This window comes from Esox lucius, chromosome 4 (genome assembly GCF_011004845.1).
Source record: "Esox lucius isolate fEsoLuc1 chromosome 4, fEsoLuc1.pri, whole genome shotgun sequence".
NCBI lineage: Eukaryota > Metazoa > Chordata > Actinopteri > Esociformes > Esocidae > Esox > Esox lucius.
In genome coordinates, this window is record NC_047572.1 from 34,111,604 (window position 1) to 34,125,029 (window position 13,426).

At 39.6% G+C, this 13,426-nt stretch overlaps 1 long non-coding RNA gene across 1 annotated transcript; it reads left to right on the forward strand.

Moving 5' to 3' along the window:
• Nucleotides 1-1,148: 1,148 nt before the first annotated feature.
• Nucleotides 1,149-2,124, forward strand: si:ch211-153b23.3. Its single transcript, XR_004575649.1, has 3 exons — nt 1,149-1,268; nt 1,512-1,606; nt 1,879-2,124. It is a non-coding gene; the product is annotated as an uncharacterized si:ch211-153b23.3 (long non-coding RNA).
• Nucleotides 2,125-13,426: the final 11,302 nt, after the last annotated feature.

The following is a 13,426-nucleotide window of genomic DNA, read 5'->3' on the forward strand; positions in this document are numbered from 1 at the left end:
GGCGGGGTCTGTGGCATCCCCACTGACACTGTGTATGCCCTCGCTGCTTCCTGCAAGAAGCCGGAGGCCATCGAGAACATCTATAATATCAAGGTAGACCTCATTTACCCCTCCAGCCATAGTGAACATCTACAATATCATGGTAGACCTCATATACCCCTCTGGCCATAGTGAACATCTACAATATCATGGTAGACCTCATTTACCCCTCCAGCCATAGTGAACATCTACAATATCAAGGTAAACCTCATATACCCCTCTGGCCATAGTGAACATCTACAATATCATGTAGACCTCATATACCCCTCCAGCCATAGTGAACATCTACAATATCGAGGTAGACCTCATATACACCTCCGGCCATAGTGAACATCTACAATATCAAGGTAGACCTCATATACCCCTCCAGCCATAGTGAACATCTACAATATCGAGGTAGACCTCATATACCCCTGCAGCCATAGTGAACATCTACAATATTAAGGCAGACCTCATTTAGACCATTCCCTTATCTGATAGTGTGTTTTGAATCACATGTTACTTTGTGAATTATAATGTTGTTTTGAATGATTTTTGGATGAAAATGAATGATCTTCACCATTTGGTGCCATCTCCTTAAATCCTGCCCTTTGACCTCTTCTGCCCTCCATCAGGACCGCCCAGCAGAGAAGCCAATCTGTATCTGCATCTCCAGCGTGGATCAGCTGGTGGCGGCCAAGCCCCCGTTCAGTCCTCTACTCTGGGAGTTCATGAGGAACGTCTACCCTGGAGGAATCAGCTGCATCGTCAGCAAGGGGGACTGGCTACTGAGACTGGGTAAGGAGGGGGGAGGAGGGGGGAGGAGGGGAGGGCAGCAGAGGGTCTTGGACAGGCTCTGATTTGGTGAGATAAATTGGTGTTGTTGGATTTTAACATTATCTTCATCTACATATAATGTGGTTTGGTGGATTATTACATTATCTTCATCTAAGATAAGAATGATCATCTAAGATTAAGAATGTTCATTCCTTCCATACACGATCTGCACTGAGTTACTCAGAAAATGGTTTGGATCAGATGCAGATTTCTTAGATGTTTTAATGTTTGTATCCATGGTTGTCAGGTGTGGGCCCGGCTTACGAGCGCGTGGGGACCATGGACAGCATCATGATCAGAGTCCCTGACCACACCGTTACTGGACACCTGTGTGACATCACTGGACCACTTGCCATCACCTCAGCCAATCCTAGCGGAGAACCTGACAGTACACATCATGACATGATCATCAGGTAACAGTCTGCCATGACACACCAGTACTTTAACACACTCCAGAACATTCACCAGTACTCACCCACACTCACCTGTAATTTGCCGTTATCACATTTAATCACCTGTAATTACCTTTACACACCTGTAATTATCTACAATCACCCACAATCATGTTTACTCACCTGTAATCCCCCTCACTCACTCACTTGTCATCCCTAACCCTACCCCCTCGTTGACACTATCTGTTGTTTGTTTGGTTCCAGCCGGCTGGGCCATAAGATCCAGGGTGTTCTCTGTGACGGGGAGTCCAATGAACTTGTAGGGTCTACGGTGGTCAACTGCCTCAAGATAGATGAAGGTAAGACAGAACAAACCACACTACAGCCACTCATAACTGACCTCCTGGGCTCTGTATTGTCACACATGGTTGCAGCATTCCACTAAATCTGCCCAAATTCCTGATATTCCAGAAATCCTGGTTTGTATACTCCTGTATTTGACATAGTTTATGCTGGAGTTCCAGAAGCCTCTATCCAGGACTTTCTAATGTCACTGGGACTTTGCAACAATGCCACCAAGGGTCCTTTGTATCAATGTCTGTTCAATCACCATTATGTTCTTCCTCCCCAGGGACAATTGGCATCGTCAGGGAAGGCTGCGTCCCGGCGCTGAAGGTTCAACAGATATTTGAGAGGGTGAAGAGCAATATGCTTTGAGGAGCACCAATTCCTCCATCCTCCCTATTTTTTCTTCTCCATCAGTCCTTTTTCTTTCTTTTTCCACTCACTTTTCCTGCCCTTCCTCATCCCCTATTTTCTACTGACCAATGAGGACACTCAGATCAACTACTGGCCACCATCCAATGAACAGACTTATAGACACTGTAACCACCCACCTCAGGCTCACATCGAATGAACAATGTTTACTTGAAGATAACGTGGAAAGTGCTTAAAATGACCTGTATTACTGTTGTAACGTTTGAATGACTGCCTGACAGATATAGTCATGTGAAGAAAGCAATGAAAGACAAATACAATGTTTCCTTGTCATTCAAACCTGGAAAAGGAATGTTATGTATTTATTTATTTTGTATATTCACTGTAGTTCATATAGGTTTGATACATATTTTATTTTTTAAATCGATTCTGGCAAGTAACTAATAATTCTGTTAAATCTAAAACCAGATCAGTTTATGAAGGATAATAATGAAGGATTATTTATTAGTGGTGATTATGGAGTTAATGTAAGTTGTATACATTTACCTGGGAAGTACTGTACGGATTTATATGGTAGCTATTTATATTATTGCATTAAATCTAAGTTCAGATGAGTTTATGAAGGATGAAAATGAAGGATTATTTATTAGTGGTGGTTGTGGAGTAATTCAATTTTCATACATTTACCTGGGAAGTACTGTAAAGATTTGTGTGGTAACTATATATAAATATATATAAAACAGAATTCCTGCTTGTTTGTGTGATTTCTTTTGAAACCTCTTTGTGACATACACATATTATTGACATTATTATTCTAAATTTGTGTGACTCAAGTCTGATTGACAAAGTGTTCTGAATGTGACATGGACCATGGTTACAGCATGATTGTCAAATAGTGTTCTGAATGTGGCGTGGTTACAGCATGATTGTCAAATAGTGTTCTGAATGTGGCGTGGTTACAGCATGATTGTCAAATAGTGTTCTGAATGAGGCTTGGTTACGACATGATTGACAAATACTTTTCTGAATTTGTGTGACAAATGTGATTGACAACTAGTGTTCTAAATATGTGTAACTCAAATGTGATTGGCAAAAGATTTTCTGAATGTTTCGTAACTCCAGCATTTCTGTTTCTACAAAGAATGAAACATAAGGAGAACACTGTGGAAGATGTAAAAGTGTCCACAATTTATCAAGCAAAACTCTTTAGTCGTATGTATAGGAGCTGATTACTTTAGGCCTTTAATCATATATAGACAGGAACAAGTAGAAAACCAAATGCAGATTAAGTAATCTCACAAAGTAAAAAAACTAAGTAATGTCATGACAGTTGTTCTGAAGTCACATTATTGCTTTTACCTTTTCTTACCCCTCCTTGTCAGTTCCCAAAATATTTTGTCTTATGCTCAAGATACATACAAAGAAAATAGTCATCGCACAAATACAAAATGAACAGGTTATGACAAGAGGAGCATTTATCTTTTTTGGCTTTAGTTATGTAAATGCTTTGTAGGCATGTATGTTACCAATGATATCAATGATATCTCGCACCAAAGAATTTGTTCAAGAAATGACTGTTGGAGGGGCTTATTAAGACCAACCTTTAGTTCATGTTAATTCATAGTATAGGGATGAAATCCTTCAAGATGCAGGACAATTTACCACAGGATTACTTTTAAACAATCGCTCAAAATTCTATCAAAGGTTGCCCTAGCTGATTGGTTAGTGGCTTTGTTCATTCATTTATCTTGGGAAAGTCACAAGGAAGTTCCCCTGCCTGTCATAACTGATTATATAACAGTAAGGAAGCTGTACCAACAAAATAAGAGTCATCATCTTGTTGTTGTGAGGTAATGCATTATTTTTATTTTATCAGGGGAGATCATGCTGAGACCAAAGTCTCTTTTGCAAATGAGCCGTGCACCAACACAATTATTGAACAATGGCAAGCATACCCTGAAGTAAATAAAAAAATAAAACATGAACTCTCAGTTCATTAGACCCAAACAAATTCTTCATGCAAATATTCTTCTATCATCCTTTTTTATTACCTAGAGGCACCAATCCATTTAGTTCAAAATGATCTTGGAATATATTCCAAATGTGAGGTGCTGAAGATCTAAAAGCTATCTAACTCTGTGAAGATTTAAGGGATCTCTATATTTAACCATCCCTGGGATTGCGGAGATTGAAGGGATCTCTAGATTTAACCATCCCTGGGATCGTGGAGATTGAAGGGATCTCTAGATTTAACCATCCCTGAGACCATGGAGATTGAAGGGATCTCTAGATTTAACCATCCCTGAGACCATGGAGATTGAAGGGATCTCTAGATTTAACCATCCCTGGGATTGTGTTTGATAGTTTGTGCTTCTGTATGTCAGCAGAGTAGCAATGTACAGTGGTAATTCATGCCAACCTACTTTCTGACATAAACAGTCAATCTACATGTTTTTTTAAATGAAAGATTTTCATCTATCCATATGCCCAGGAATGTTTATGCAGGAAAAAATGTAATACTTTTGATAGATCAATACAAAGTGCCACACAGTGTTGGCTGTTATCTCTAGTCTATATATCACATGACCAAGGTAGCAGCAGAGATCATGCCATCGGTCTGAACACTGACTGATATTTGAAAAAAGGTTGTTCCAAAAAAGTTTGAGCTGCTTATTTACCACAGACTCTAACATTTTAGCTAGGCAAGAGAGTTCAGAAATACGCCAATAATTATTTAGGGCGGGTCTTCACCTATCTGAAGAAGTACATAGAGATAATTATCATGTAAAAAACATGTATCAGGGATTCTGCAATAAAGGGGCAGTAAAGCAGGAGAAAGAATGGGTCAAGAGAATCTTCTCTGGTGGACTTCCTAATATCAATCCCAGTTAGGGCATCCAACAACACAATCTTCAGAAAGTGTTTGAAGTGAAAATAAGGATTCGGAGGTTGCTGACGGAGAGTTCGCTATTTGTGCAATCTCACACTCTGTGATGTTTAAAAGGACATGTCTATCGACCAAAGGGATAAAAATGGATGAGAAATAGTCCAGAGCCAGGTGTGTGAGTGCTAGGGCAAAAACATGCACCCCTGGGGGTTAGGGTTAAAACCCCTTGGGGTCCCAGGGTCCAGGACTAAGAAACCCCAGACAGGGCTAAATGGGCAGGAAGTCACTCCTCCCACTTTGTCAAGCATCACCCACAGGGACACCAACAAACCGCAACCACCCAAAGAGGGCCGAATATCACCCACAGAGTTCACTCCCATTATACATGGACAACAAAGGAGAACAACGGTAAGCCAGTGACTCTGTCTCCCAGTGGAGATGAGAGACCATCTGGCAAGACAGCAACGGTGGATTGTATCCAAGCCTATTAATTTACCTTCACACCCATGGGCCAGACAACACTTAATCATAGACCTCGCTGAAAAGATGAGTCTTTAGTAGGCACTGATTATGCGTGTCTAACCTTAATTGGCAGATTATTCCACAGTAGCGGAGCTCTATTGGAGAAAGCCCTGCCTCCGGCTGTTTGTTTAGAAATTCTTGGTTCCATTAGAAGGCCTGCATCTTTTGATCTTAGGTTACATGTAGGTATGTATGGCTGGACCAATTAAGCAAGGTAAGTAGGAGAAAGTCCATGTATTGCTTTATTCGTTTAGGATAAAACCTTAAAATCAGCCCTAGCTTTAAAAGGCAGCCAGTGTAGAGAAGCTAATACTAGAATAATGCATCAAATTATTTTCATTATAGATTCTTGCAGCTGTGTTCAGCACTAATTTAAGTTATTTATTGTTTTATCAGGGTAACTGGAGAGAAGATCATTGAAGTAACCTAACCTTGAAGATTCAAAAGCATGGATTAGTTTTTCTGCATAATGTTTTGATAAAAAGTTTCAGATTTTTGCAATGTTCCGAACATGGAAAAAAGACTAATCCATGCTTTTGCCCCCATTTTTGCCCCTCTTAATGTTATTTTGCCCATCATAATCTTTTCTTTTAATGGACCAGACTGAGATATGGCTTTTTCTTAGCAAATCTGCTAAAAGGCCAGCATCCCACCTTTTCAGTGTTGATGTTAAAACTGGTGTTTTTGCATGTACTATTTAATGGAGCTGCCAGTTGAAGACCTGTAAGACAGAAATACAGTTGAATGTATTTGTCATCTTGCTCAGTTGTGCACTGGGGACTCCCACTCCTCTTTCTATTCTGCTTAGAGAGTTTCCGCTGTTCTGTGTAGGGAGTAGCACACAGCGTTTGTACAATTTTTCGCATTGGAATAGCCTTCATTTCTCAGAACATGAATACACTGACAAGTGTCAAAAGAAAGTTATTTGTTTCATTGTAATCAATACCACAATTGCTGATGCTCCAGATACTCAACTAATTAAAAGAAGGCTAGTTTTAATGATTCTTTAATCAACACAACAATTGCAAAAGAGTTTTCTAATGATCAATTACCCTTTTATAATGATAAACATGGATTAACAAACACAATGGCCCTCATTTATCAAAATCCACGTCAGAGAAGTTTCTCTTTTTTGCCGTCTTCCGTGTGTCCATGGCGTAAAATGAGGGCATGGGGGAATATATAGGGGCGTGTTATTCTAATGACGATCGTTTTCTGCCGCGGCATTTATCAAGGGCAGGTATTGCGTACACCTGGATTTTAAAGGTACGCACAGCTTCATAAATCAGGCGGTGAGAGGAGTGTAAGCAAAATCTTACGCCAACATATATGCCCGTTTCTACACAAGAATGATAAATGAGGGCCAATGTGCCTTTAGAAAACAGCACTGATGGATGCTGATAAATGGGCCTCTGTACACCTATTTAAATATTCCATTAAAAATCTGCCGTTTCCAACTGCAGTAGTCATTCACAACATTAACAATGTATTTAACAATGCATTTAACAATGCATTAACACTGTATATCTAATGAATATTATCTTTTTTTAATGGACTCGATAAATGCTTTTCTTTTGAAACAAGGACATTTCTAAGTGACCCCAAACCTTTGAATGGTAGTGTACTTTTGATTTGTCACAGGACATGCCATCCACACATGAACTTAAAGCTCTGAAAAAAATTAAGAGACAACTGCACCTTTTTCTTTCCTTTCCAAAAAAGTTGAAAAGGAAAGGTATGAGTGAGGAACATTCAATTTGCAGTGCAGCCCAATATTTTAAGTTTATAAGGTAAACAATTAAAGCCCTAACCCTAACAGGCAGCCAGTGCAAAGAGGCTAGTACTGGAGTAATGTGTTAAAAAAAAAAAAAATTATTCTAGCAGGCGTGTGCAGGAGTAATTTAAGTTTATTTATTGATTTGTCAGGGTAACTGGAAAGAAGAGCATTGTAGTAATCTAATCTAAAAATAACAAAAGCATGGATTAGTTTTTCTGCATCAGTTTTTGAAAGAAAGTTTTAGATTTTTGCCATGTTTCAAAGATAAAAAATAAGCACCTCTTGAGACATGTTTTATATGTTCATCAAAAGAGAGGTCAGGGTCAAGGGTAACGCTGAAGTTTCTTAGTTTTTTGAGATACGACCATGCAGCTTTCCAGGTTCACAGTGAGATCTGCTAACAACGCTCTTTGTTTCTTGGGTCCTAAAACGTGCATTTCTGTTTAAAAGCAAGAAGTTCTCTGTCATCCACTTCCTAATATCAGAAACGCATGTTTCCAAAGTAGCTAATTTTGGGGCTTCCCAGGCTTCATTGAAATATATAACTGTGTGTCATCAGCATAACAGTTTACATTGACATTGTGATTCCGGATTACATCACCCAGAGGCAGCATATATAGTGAGAACAATAATGGGCCCAGAACCGAGCCTTGAGGAACACCAAAACATACCTTTGATTTGTCAGAGGATATGCCATCCATACATACGAACTGATATCTTTCAGATAAATAAGATTTAAACCAGGCTAGAACATGTCCACGTAGCCCAATATGGGTTTCCAGTCTCTAAGAGAAGGGAGTGATCAGTAGTGTCAAAAGCAGCACTAAGATCAAGAAGCAACAGGACGGATGCGGAACCTTTGTCTGAGGCCATTAGAAGGTCATTTGTTACCTTCACGAGTGCAGTCACAGTACTATGATGGGGTCTGAAACCAGACTGGAGCATTTCATAACTGTTATATGTCTTTAGGAAAGCATTCAGTTGTTGGGAAACACATTTTTAGAAGATTTTTGAGAAGAGCAGGAGGTTCGATGTGTTGAGCGATACAGGATCAAAAAATGTAAGTGTCCCTATTGACACCTGTTCAGGGAGGTTCAGGACATTCTCAGGAAAACTGAGATTTGGGGGACTATAACTATTTAAGGAGGATTCAGTTATTTGTTTTCTAATGGTGATGATCTTTTCATCAAAGTAGTTCAAGTATTCATTACAGCTAAAGTGAAGACCCACTTCACTTGTTGAGTGTTGCTTTTTTGTTAACTTTGCAACTGTATCGAAGAGAAATTTTCCAACCTGGTTCACCCTTAATCAGGTTGGCGAAATAAGCTGATCGAGCAGACGTGAGTGATTTTTGATATTGTAGTGTACTGTCTATCCAGGCTAGTCTGAATATTTCCAACTTGGTGGAGTGCCACTTTCGCTCCATTTTTCTGGAGGCTTAATTGAGTGCTCTCGTATTGTCTGTGTACCAGGGAGAAAGTTTCTTGTTGCGTATTTCTTTTGTTTTTAGTATATACTAAATACTTGTACATTTTCTGCCCTCCTCTATTTGCCTTAATTGCACATTTACTATGGAATTTTATACTGCCTTTGCCTTCATTGCACATCTATATATTCCACTTGTAACATACACTCACCTAAAGGATTATTAGGAACACCATACTAATACTGTGTTTGACCCCCTTTCATGTTCAGAACTGCCTTAATTCTACGTGGCATTTATTCAACAAGGTGCTGAAAGCATTCTTTAGAAATGTTGGCCCATATTGATAGGATAGCATCTTGCAGTTGATGGAGATTTGTGGGATGCACATCCAGGGCACGAAGCTCCCGTTCCACCACATCCCAAAGATGCTCTATTGGGTTGAGATCTGGTGACTGTGGGGGCCATCAGAGGATGGGTACATGGTGGTCATAAAGGGATGGACATGGTCAGAAACAATGCTCAGGTAGGCCGTGGCATTTAAACAATGCCCAATTGGCACTAAGGGGCCTAAAAAATCCCCCACACCATTACACCACCACCTCCAGCCTGCACAGTGGTAACAAGGCATGATGGATACATGTTTTCGTTCAGTTTACGCCAAATTCTGACTCTACCATCTGAATGTCTCAACAGAAATCGAGACTCATCAGACCAGGCAACATTCTTCCAGTCTTCAACTGTCCAATTTTGGCGAGCTCGTTCAAATTGTAGGCTCTTTTTCCTATTTGTAGTGGAGATAAGTGGTACCCGGTGGGATCTTCTGCTGTTGTAGCCCATCTGCCTCAGGGTTGTGCGTGTTGTGGCTTCACAAATGCTTTGCTGCATACCTCGGTTGTAACAAGTTGTTATTTCAGTCAAAGTTGCTCTTCTATCAGCTTGAATCAGTCGGCCCGTTTTCCTCTGACCTCAAAACCTTCAGGCGTCCGTTAGACAGCTGAAGATGAAGAGGAAGTTCAACTTTCAGCACGACAACTACCCAACGCACACAACCAAATCCACAAAAAAGCATGGCTTCATCCGAAGAAGATTAAAGTTTTGGAATGGCCCAGCAAGAACCCAGACCTGAATCCAATTGAACATCTGTGGGTTGATCTGAAGAGGGCTTGTGCACAGGAGATGTCTTCGCAATCTGACAGATCTGGAGCGCTTTTGTAAAGAATAGTGGGCAAATATTGCCACATCAAGATTTGCCATGCTAATAGACTCCTACTCAAAAAGACTGAGTGCTGTAATAAAATCAAAAGGTGCTTCAACAAAGCATTAGTTTAAGGGTGTGCACACTTATGCAACCAAGTTATTGTGAGTTGTTTGTTTTTTATTTTTCCCCCTCAAAGATTTCAGTTTGTTTTTCAATTGAATTGTTCAAGTTACTGGTCACATTAAAGATGGAAAAAGTTCTGACATGATTTATCTTTGTCTCATTCTTTTACATCACTAGAACCTGGCATTTTAACAGGGTTGTGTAGACTTTTTATATCCATGGTATATGCATGTTATACATTTTCTTCCCTCTTCAGTTTGCACTTCTGGTTAGACGCTAACTGCATTTCATTCCTTGTACTGTTCAATGACAATAAAGTTGAATGTAATCTAATTGCATCTAATCTAATCTAGTTCATTAGTTTACCTTGGAAACGTCTCAAGGAATTTAGCCTGCTGGTCTTAACTCATTATGAAACAGCATAGGGTAATAGTGACACATATTGAACAATAGTTACACAGTGAACAATAGTATTTATTGTCAGCATGTCAATATTGTGAAGCAATGACTTCTGAGTTGATTGTGCTGAGGGTTCTGTGAATTTAGCTTACCTACTTCCTCATTCCATCTAATTTCAACTGTTGCTAATAATATACACTTGTAGGAAGATTAATTAGGAAATGGTAAAAGTCACATCAGGCAAATCCTGGTTAGATGTAAAGTTCAAAATAAACAAAGGCTATTTGTTTCATGTTAGATTAAATCGTCAGGCTGTGGTATATTCAGTAGCTCAGGTTTATCAATCAATAATAACTTTTACATTAGTTGTTACAAAGTGTTTATATAGATACCCAGCCCTAAACCCCAGAGAACAAGCAACAAACACAAATTGATGTACAATGGCTCAGAAACACTCTAGTAGGGTGTTAACCTAAAAAGAAACCTAGATATGAACCTGACTCTGAGGGGGGACAGACCTCTTCTCAATGTGCTGGGCGAAGATAATAATCGTTACGTTTTAGGGCACATCATTAATTTGGTATGTCCAGCTGAACAGCGGGTCTGTAATTACAGTTGGGCTGTGTTCCGAGTATAAGGCCAGGGACAACCAGGTGGGCTGTGTTCAGAGTATAAGGCCATGAACAACCATGTGGGCTGTGTCCAGAGCTTTGTTGGGAGTAACGCCTTACAGTAGTCAGACTACGTTTTAACCATAGACTGTAAAAAAAATGGACGACGCCCTTTCGCGTAGCGAGCAGGAAGTAAAGCCGTAAAGCCACGAAATCAACGGCCCCACCCCTGTGCCCCGCCCTCACTCTCCCTCGCAGAATGCGCATACCGTAATCAATTGCAAGTCCAAGTACAGTACAACCTTTGCTTGTTAAACCTAGACGATATGTTATAGCCTAACTTACATCATGTTTAACCTTAATTTAGAATAGGCCTAATACAAAAATAATTGGTAACTTCTAGCTAACGATCACCTGCTAGCTATTAACATGGCTATTAACGAGGCTTGTTGTCTTTTAGCTAACGTTAGCTAGCCCATTACATTTATTTACTAATTAAATAGCTTATAAATGTAACTTACCGAAAAATATTCAAAGATTGATTGGAAATGCCAGATCGGTTAACACAATGTACTGCAGAACAACCCATTATGTCCGTGTGAAATTATATCAATTATAGAAATTTAGAGATTAAATGTAAAGCTCCAATCTCCTCAGTCCTGATGGCGCTTCAGTGGCTCCTCGGCTCAGATAGCTGTCAATCACAGCTGTGAATCACGACGTCACACCACCGTTTTTAGAGCATTAAATAACTAACTAAAAACAAACTTATTTTAAAAACAAACTCTTGAATTTACATTAGCGTGATACAAACTACAGTAAATGACAGAAACCAGCTTCGGAAAAAATATATTTGAAGGGTAATTTAATTGTTTAGTTGGTCTCGCGTCCCATTGAATAACATGGGGAGGGCGGGGTTTATGACCTATACTGGGACCACTCACCAGGGGGCGATTGAGACGTTTTGGCTTCACTTTTCAGGGCTTGTGCGGCACGCTTGGTTTTAACGGTAACGAGTAACATAGTCCGTTAGTTATTTAAGTAATCCCTTATTAGTTTCCCTCAGTGTATGTCTTTATTACCCTCGCATATAACCAATCACGGGGTTTCTGTTATGTTTTTCTGGAATCTCTTGCCTGTTGGACAACCAAAGTTTAATCCCAAATCATCCTCTGATGGACAACCAAAGTTGATTGCAAATGAACGTCTAAATACATGTTCTGTTTCTAAACGCGATTATTCTGAATGATTTCAAAGCAGAGTTTGTAATTATTCACCTCTGAATAATGTCATGAAACATGATTGGATTATGCAAATTATTGCAAAGAGATTGCAATTGCAATGAGCCTAACATTTTTCTTTTTTGAGAAGGTATGTTTACCAGTGTACTAGGATACAGCTGTTCTTTTGTTCTTCAGTGTTCACTGCAATGGATCTATCTAGGATTGAAGTCTTTACTCATAATAATAATAATAATAATAAGCCTGGCCTGAAAATGTGGAGGCACTTGCAGCACAAAATAAGTTACTTTAGGGGAATTGTAACTACTAACTTTCCCCAGTACTGTTGATGACCTACTGTCTTAACTAATTAACTAATTGAGTGAGCGCAGGAACCCCAGTCTTTCAGCCTTCTCTCTCGTCCAGAATTGATTAGATGACCTACGTTCCTGTGTGTCTAAGAGCTGTGAGGAAATAGAGAACAGCGTGATTCACTTCAGGTTAATGTAGAAATAAAGGCCCATTGCCAACAATTATGGGACCCGTCTTTACAGAGGAAGTTGAACTTCCTTATTGATGTCTCTTCTCCAGCACTGGCAGTTAGTTCTTCCACCCATGAAGCCAATCTGACCCTGTCTACATGCCACAATATTAACTTATTTATAGTGCAAGGCAGCCTTTTCTTTTCCAGTGTTTCTTAATCCTGGTCTTGGGTACCCAAAGGGGTGCATGTTTTTGTTTTTGCCCTCGCACTCACACACTTGATTAGTAGTAGAAGAGTCAATAGTCCAGTCTGTAAGAGTGGCAAGGAATTCCTGATGAAAACTGCTTAATCAGATTAATGAACAATTGCATGTCAGGACCAGTTTTGTAAATGATTTGAAAGGAAGCGGTATTTACAAGTAAAATGTTAGTTCGTTACTGATAACAATCTTCATTGGTGCAGACCATTTTCTCACCCAGATCAGCCTTCTTGTCGTCATAGTTCAGGTATGAGGGAAGTAGTGAGAAACCTGTTTTGGGTTGGAACTAGAAGACTTGGAAGGCTGGAATTTTCTATATAATTGGACAAAGGACTCCTTGTGTGCTTGTCATGAAGGATGTAATTCCAGAGTTAAATGACCCTTCATTTCTCCACCCTGAGCTTGCAACCTGTTCTCAGGAACCTACGTAGACTATTTTACAAAAATCGATGGCACTCGATTTCGTATGAAATGTGACGTTATGTTAGGTTACATTACAAAGCACCACCAAAACGTATGATACATGACAAAATTATTAAAAAGTAACACACCTTAC